At 40.9% G+C, this 7,210-nt stretch overlaps 1 protein-coding gene across 3 annotated transcripts in view; it reads left to right on the top strand.

The window, feature by feature from the left end:
• Positions 1-2,282: 2,282 nt before the first annotated feature.
• Positions 2,283-7,210, top strand: part of rabgef1 (RAB guanine nucleotide exchange factor (GEF) 1) — a 45,116-nt gene continuing 40,188 nt past the window's right edge. For all 3 annotated transcript variants that reach the window (XM_072589617.1, XM_072589616.1, XM_072589615.1), the window contains exon 1: positions 2,283-2,426. The gene's annotated coding sequence lies outside the window, so the exon portion shown is untranslated. The remainder of the gene's footprint in view (positions 2,427-7,210) is intronic.

Genomic DNA, 7,210 nt, shown 5'->3' with positions numbered 1-7,210 from the left:
ATGGTTGAAGTGAATGACAGAAAAGACTCAACAGGTTAACTGGAATACCGCTACTCCTCCCTTTAAGAGATCTGAGTCAAGAATAGGAGATACATTGTTTGAATTTGGTATCTTAGTTAAATTTGAGATTTGTTGGAATTAAGTATTCAATGCTGCAGAAGAAAACAGTGTAAAACATCTAATTTCCAGGATTGTCGCAGGCATATAATCCAAACCTGGTGCCATTCTGAGAGACGAAAGCTCTTTAAATTTGCAAGAAAGACTGTAGTGGGTCCAGAACCAACAATCCTCTTGAAGGAGAAAGTGTTGCCATTAAAGTCAAGTTGGTATTTACTACAAAGTAAAAGAATTAATACAGTTGATTTGTTAGTGATAAATGGAGAATATTTTCAAAAAAGCAAGTGCTTTTTAAAAATTCAATGGAAAGAAAAGAATTTGCATCTACATTTCACTTTTCATAACTACTGGATCCGTCAGTTGATATTTAAGTAATTTTGAAGTGTATTCACTGTTGTAACACAGGAAATGTCTAGCTTAATTTATCAATGGCAAACTCCAAACACAACCATCTAACATGACCAGATAATCCATTTATCTGGTAATGTTGATGTGTGGAATAAACGATGGCATTGGGAGTTAGCACCTGCTCTTCCTCATCATAGTGCCATGGGCTCTCTTACATCCACTCCAACACAAAGGCATTAATCCTGCAGAATTCGGTTGGTGCATCAGCCTTGATTGTGTGCCTGAGTAGAGGTGAACCCAGAACTATGATGACTTAAAGACAGTATTACAATTCAAGATGGCGGTGGCATGATAGGGCTGTTCTCAGGCTCCTCAGCCTGTCTGCTCCAAACAGTCTGCATCCTTTTCTCTCTATCTCTCCTTTTTAGTTTTTTTTTCTCTTTTTGCTTTTCTTCATTTCCTGATGTCATGGAGAAGCTGCAATAGTGTCGGCAGGGTGTTGGTTGCAGTGCTGGTAGTGTCCAGAGGCAGGATCCATGGCTGCGGTAGGCCCAGAGGGTGGACTTGGCAGGTAATTGGCTGCAGTGGTGACGGTACCTGGAGTGGAGAGTCCTGGCTGTGGTATACCTGAAGCTTGGACTTGATGAGTTGTTGGCAGCAGGTGACGACTCCGTCTGTGGTAAACCCAGAGCTTGGTCTTGCGGGTCTTTGGCTGTGGCAGTGATGGTGCCTGGAGCAGGTTCTCCCAACTGTGGTAGGCCTGATCCATGGACTGGTGGTGGGGTCATCATTGCTGTTTTCAGAGCAGAGACTTCTTGATACCCAGGACACCTTGCAGAAATTCTGGAGCACTATTTGATGACCCCTTGTACAGAAGATAAACTCCATTTATGTAATTTCTTCTTATTCTTTTTGTAACTCAAAATGGTCCTGGATTGTGACAGGACAAAACAATTCTCACTATATATTTCTGGATATATGTAACAACAAACGTAACAATAACTCACTCTCTCAAATCAAGCTATGGCCGGTATATTTGGAGGGTATAAAATAGAAGAATAATCAGAAATAATTTTGTTCAGTGTACCAATCCCAACAATGGTGCTTTATGCCCTCAAACATCACAGGTAGACATCTAACGGCCAGAAACAATAGTCAGCAGGTTGAGATATCTTCCTAATTTACAGCAGACAGAACATCATTGCATTGACGGGTTCTCTCTGAAATGAGAGGACCAAATTGCCTGATCATGAGTTGCATTCATTGGAAGCTCTGATGGTTGGGAACAAAAAGGGGATGGGGCGCTGATACAGGTGCTATCATTTAGATGAATGGACAGGCAATCCGTCTTGATATGAACTAGTGCAGTGGAGCTTGGAGTTACACAACATTCGTTTTATGCGTTGGCCAGGGAAGGTTTGTACAAAGTGAAAAATCATGCAACACCAGGTTATAGTCCAACAGGTTTATTTGGAGGCAGTAGCTTTCCGAGCGCTGCTCCTGATAAGCACAACCACCTGATGAAGGAGCGTCGCTACGAAAGCTAGTGCTTCCAAATAAACCTGTTGGACTATAACCTGGTGTTGTGTGATTTTTAACTTGGTCCACACTAGTCGAACAGCGGCTCCTCCACATCATGGCTACCATAGTCTTGTACATGTAAGTGCTGCGGATGCCGACAGCGAGAAGTTTGAGAAGGTCACCACGTTAGACCAAAGAGCAACTTCCCCAATCGTCCAACTTTGATACTTTGCGGGGCGGGAAGAAACTGTCCAAGGACCGTGACGTCAGTGCGTCTACACGTCACTGCGCGGCTCTGTGCGCGATGACGCAATGAGGCCCCCACGCCCAGGAGTCGCGCGCCTCAGCGGTTGGTGAAGCGAAGGAAGAAAATTCCGCCGGGAGCTGGAGCTGGAGGAAGAGGAAGAGAGAGACCGAGAGCGACTCGGACAGCGATCCAGGTGAGACCCGCTTTCCGATGGTGTCGCACGAAATGATGGATTGCGGTGTTAGACCGATCTTCACAGCCCGGGTCCGTGTCGATTGAGCCGGGGAGCGGCAGTTGGGAACCGGCCGCCGGCGAACAGGCAGCTCCCTGCTCCGCAGGGCCGGGCTCTCCTCCCTCAGCAGCCATCGATCGGTGTGGGGAAAGGGTAGGCACCGAGGGGTGGTGTAGGTGTGGGGGAGATGGTACACAAACACCGAGAGAGATGGGAAGAGTTAGTGCGATCTGTGTTTAAATGTACTCCTACATCCCAGTGTTGATCAGGTTGATAGCGCTCCCCCTCCTCCTCCTCCTCCTCCTCCTCCCAGAGTAGGTCACAGGTTCAAATCTCAGTCCTGAGACTTGAGAACGTAAATAAACCCAGGTGGGGCACTCCAGTGCGACCTGTCGGATGAGCCATTTAAACTGAAGCAAAACAAAACAAAATTAAACGTACAGCGGGGTCAGGTAGCATCTGTGGAGAGAAACAGGCGTTTCGATTGAGACTGTCTTTAGTCGGGACCGAAGCCTTGTTTTTAATCTTCGACGGGGATCCACGGTACTTGTCCAACTCCAAGCTTCTCCCGCACCAGTTCACATCCAGATGGACTGCATGCCCTTTCAGCGAAGTGAATCCGGCCGCAGAAGCGCATCTTCTCCACCGGGGTTTCCTATCAGATGTCACTGTGAGCAGTGAATGTAGCCCTCACGTTTTAAGAGACCTCAATCCCATGTGGATTGGAGAATAAGTTACCAGAGCAAGTTACTTGTACTCAAAGTGGCTGCTGCATTTCCCTTAATTTCAACTCTTAACCCTTGAAAAGTAGCCCAACAGGTTTAATTGGAAGCACACTAGCTTTCGGAGCAACGCTCCTTCATCAGGTGATGGTGGAGGGCTCAATCCTAATACACAGAATTTATAGCAAAAAAGTGTGATATAACTGAAATTATACATTGAAAAATTGGTTATCTGTTAAGCCTTTCATCTGTTAGAATACAGTGATAGTTTCACTTCTTTCATTTGTAAATCACAAAACCCCTTTTTTAAAAGTTGCATTTTAAAAGTTAGCTGTTAACAATGGTGATAGCTAGACAATATGTTGAAGGTGTTAGCCCCCTGTGTTCTCTGTCTATGACCTGATGTTTAGATTGATTCTAATCTAAAAAGTGAGATAAGAGTTTTACATAAATTCATGCAGTTTTTGAGCTCAGAGTTCTACATGAATGCGTGCAGTTTTTGAGCAAAGTGCAATGTAACACCTTCAACATATTGATGAAGGGCTTTTGCCCGAAACATCGATTTTGCTGCTCGTTGGATGCTGCCTGAACTGCTGTGCTCTTCCAGCACCACTAATCCACCTTCAACATATTGTCTAGCTATCACCATTGTTAACAGCTAACCCGAGAATGCAACTTTAAAAAAAAAGGTTTTTTGATTTACACATGAAAGAAGTAAAACTATCACTGTATTCTAACAGATGAAAGGCTTAACAGACAATCAATTTTTCAAAGTATAATTTCAGTTACATCACACTGCAAATTTTTGCTATAAATTCTGTGTTATGATCGAGCCCTCCACAATCACCTGATGGAGCGTCACTCCGAAAGCTGGTGTGCTTCCAATTAAACCTGTTGAACTATAATCTGGTGTTGTGTGATTTTTAACTTTGTACACCCCAGTCCAACACTGGCATCTCCAAATCTTGAAAAGTAGGCTGTGAAGTAATTTGCAATGCCCTGGGGTCTCAAAAGGAAGGCAGTTTTTTATACTTCCGTTAGAGATGAAAATAATGTGCAGAATTAAACATTCTATTTCCTCACCAGTTGGGTCCTGCTTGAATAGTTTGTGAAGTATTTTGAGTTGTTTCTGCAAAGTGTTGTAACGTCCTGTCTAATTAGACTTTGTCTCTCAGGCGTGAGTCAGTAGGTCGTTACTTGTCGCAGAAACTGCTAGTGTTTTGACATACTCTTGTAGCTATTTATTTATCTGAGTGGTCCTGTAGTAGTTTCTGATCAGTAGTACTCCCCCAACTGTTTATATTGGATAATTTGGTGATAATAATGCAATCAAACCTCAAGGGCTGGTGGTTAGATTCATCAAGGCAATGAAAAAGTTATGGCTCAGATTTAGACTAAAGACAAAAGTAATTTTGGGCAGCAATATCTGGTGACTGTACATATACAGTTAAAACTGGTAATGCCACTGAGCAACTTGGAATTGAAATAAATGGAAGGTCATGGAGTTGCAGTGCTTTTGAGATGATACCATTAAAATTCCTAGAAAAATTGGGGCCTGCCCAGTGTAGCAACTTTTAAACAGCAGGTTGTTAATTACTGTACACCAGACTCTTCCAACACTGAAAATTAATTTTCATCTAATTTTAATTATAACTGAGGGTCTGAAATAAAATTTAAATACTTATTTGTTTCAGAGTAACTTTTTCTTTCTTATTTCTCTTAACTGCTGTCGTTCCTTCACGCATTTTGGTTTTTGCACACGATTTGACTGTTTCCTGGTTCAGATTCTGTCTAGAATCAAATTGTTTTGGTGAGACATGATTGCTTACTCAGTTCCCAAAAATTCCAGATTTCCCCCCAATACAGGTTGACATATTCAAAATGGGAGTGGGGTGCAGGGATGGATTGTAGGGATGGGGCGCTAATGTTATTTAATATTTTGTTTTGCAGAAAAGGTGTAATTAAGGATGAAAGTAAGGGATCTCCAATTATTACCCCTAAATTACTGATCGAGATTCATTGGTACAGGAACTGTCTGTTTATCTTGTATGCCGCTGTAACTTTTTTGGAAATGGATTTTACATTAAAAGAGATTGATCACAGTAAGAGCCATGCAAATTGCCAATATTCAGGCTGAAACAAAGGCATATTCAAACAAATGTAACATTAGTGGGCAATTAAGTATTTAACTTCAATGGCTATCTTCACATCTATCACAGTATTTCAAGGTGACTGATTTTTGTTTACAATGTTTGGCTGCAGGCCTCAGCTGGCAAATTGGAAAGCCCCTGTTTTTTTTAAATGCTGTTACCATGACCGAGTTGTCTGTCCTATATTTTAATATTGGCAAATACTGAGGTACTACTGTTATTTATTCCAATGCATCAATATTCTGAGGAAAAATGCATATTCTTAATTAAGTCTTGATTTAGCAGTGGCAAGTGGGAATGTTTATACCTGAGGGTGTGGCTGTCTATTCAGCATCTTTTCTTTTGAGTTGGTATTACAATTTTCAGGTTTGTCTTGCGTGTATGTATTTCTCCCATAAGCAGTCCCCGAGTCTTGTGATGAGGGATGGGTTCATTACATGATGAAACTACTAATGCTAATTAAAATAGTACCCGTTATGTGATCTGAGAAAATGTATTGTCTCATGTTCAGTTGCTCTAGTCAACACAGATCTAAACTGTTTAGATCTTTTAGACTTTAAGCAGATTACTTTTTTTCTGATTTGTATGACTGTTGTCCACTTTTATTGTTGACAGGACTCTTTCCCTGACACTATATTTGCCAGTAGTGCTACCAGTTCTCACATGCACCCCAGGAAATTATCTTTCCTTACTTGTGAATGGAGTCTCCTTGAAATAATGGGGGTACTCTGAATCCAAAGTTAGGAGGATAACCTGTGATACTGAATGAAATGCTGGTTTTGTACTCTACCAGGGTATTGCATTCAGTTTCAGCAGTTTCCTTTGAGAGGTGAATTAGGTTAAAATTGATCTAACAGAGTCAAGGTTGAGTCAATTGACCTGTAGTGTCTCATCTCAAATTGTATGAGTGCACTGAAATCTGTTACCTGTTGCAGCCACAACTGCAACATAGGATCAATGCAAAGATTACATTCCCAGTAGTTGTGAAGGTGACTGTGGCAATGACCATTTGGACTGAAGACATTTATTGCATCTCAGTTTGCCATGTGTTGTTGCATGAGGAAGGTCACTCTCACTCTTTCTGTTTGTTGAGAATTGACTACAATTGTTATAATTGCTCCGCTTGAGAGGGTCCTTAAATCATTATGATTAGGCTAAATTGTGTTCCCAAGTAAGGAGGGATCAACTGATTTCCTGCGAATCCTCTTGCAAGGATGCCTGCCTTGAAGTGATTTTCCTTTTAGTTTGGGGTTTCAAGTTTTTTTTAAAAAGGAACCCCCTCGTGTATGGATATCTTTTTTTCCCAATCTGAATGTGTTTATTTAAAAGGAAGCCAAATTTACCAAGTTAGAGTTATTAACTATTAAAACAAGAAAAGATAATAAAAATGATGCACACACAGATTAGAAATATGAATTATGTAATCAGATCACAGTTAAAAAGACATGCAAACCAGTTCTTAGAAGCATGATGTTATGACATAGGGATAAGAAGCCAAACAAAATAACTCACTACCACTGGATTCACAACACAGTGAAATTAAAATATTTATTGACCCACAAATTTGCTCAAGTGTTCCCAACCAGACTTTATCTTGGGCACCAGGTTTGTAACTTAAACATGAGTTAACAATTTATTATTAGTAGCGTAACTTTAACAGAACACAGATAAACAACAGGCATTCTAATTAATATCTATGATCTAAGCCCAATCTTTGATCATCTTACTGACACACATATTTATGGGATAAATTATAAAGGAAAATAAAAGAATTGAAATTTGTTTCGATGATGAATGAAAGGCTTTCATGAAATGCTTTGATGATTGGTTGTATTAGAGGTACATAGGATTATGTATCTTGCTTGAATTCTGA

The sequence above is a fragment of the Chiloscyllium punctatum genome, chromosome 19 (genome assembly GCF_047496795.1).
Source record: "Chiloscyllium punctatum isolate Juve2018m chromosome 19, sChiPun1.3, whole genome shotgun sequence".
NCBI lineage: Eukaryota > Metazoa > Chordata > Chondrichthyes > Orectolobiformes > Hemiscylliidae > Chiloscyllium > Chiloscyllium punctatum.
The sequence above is the reverse complement of the archived record's forward strand: the minus strand, read 5'-3'. Positions and strand labels throughout refer to the sequence as shown.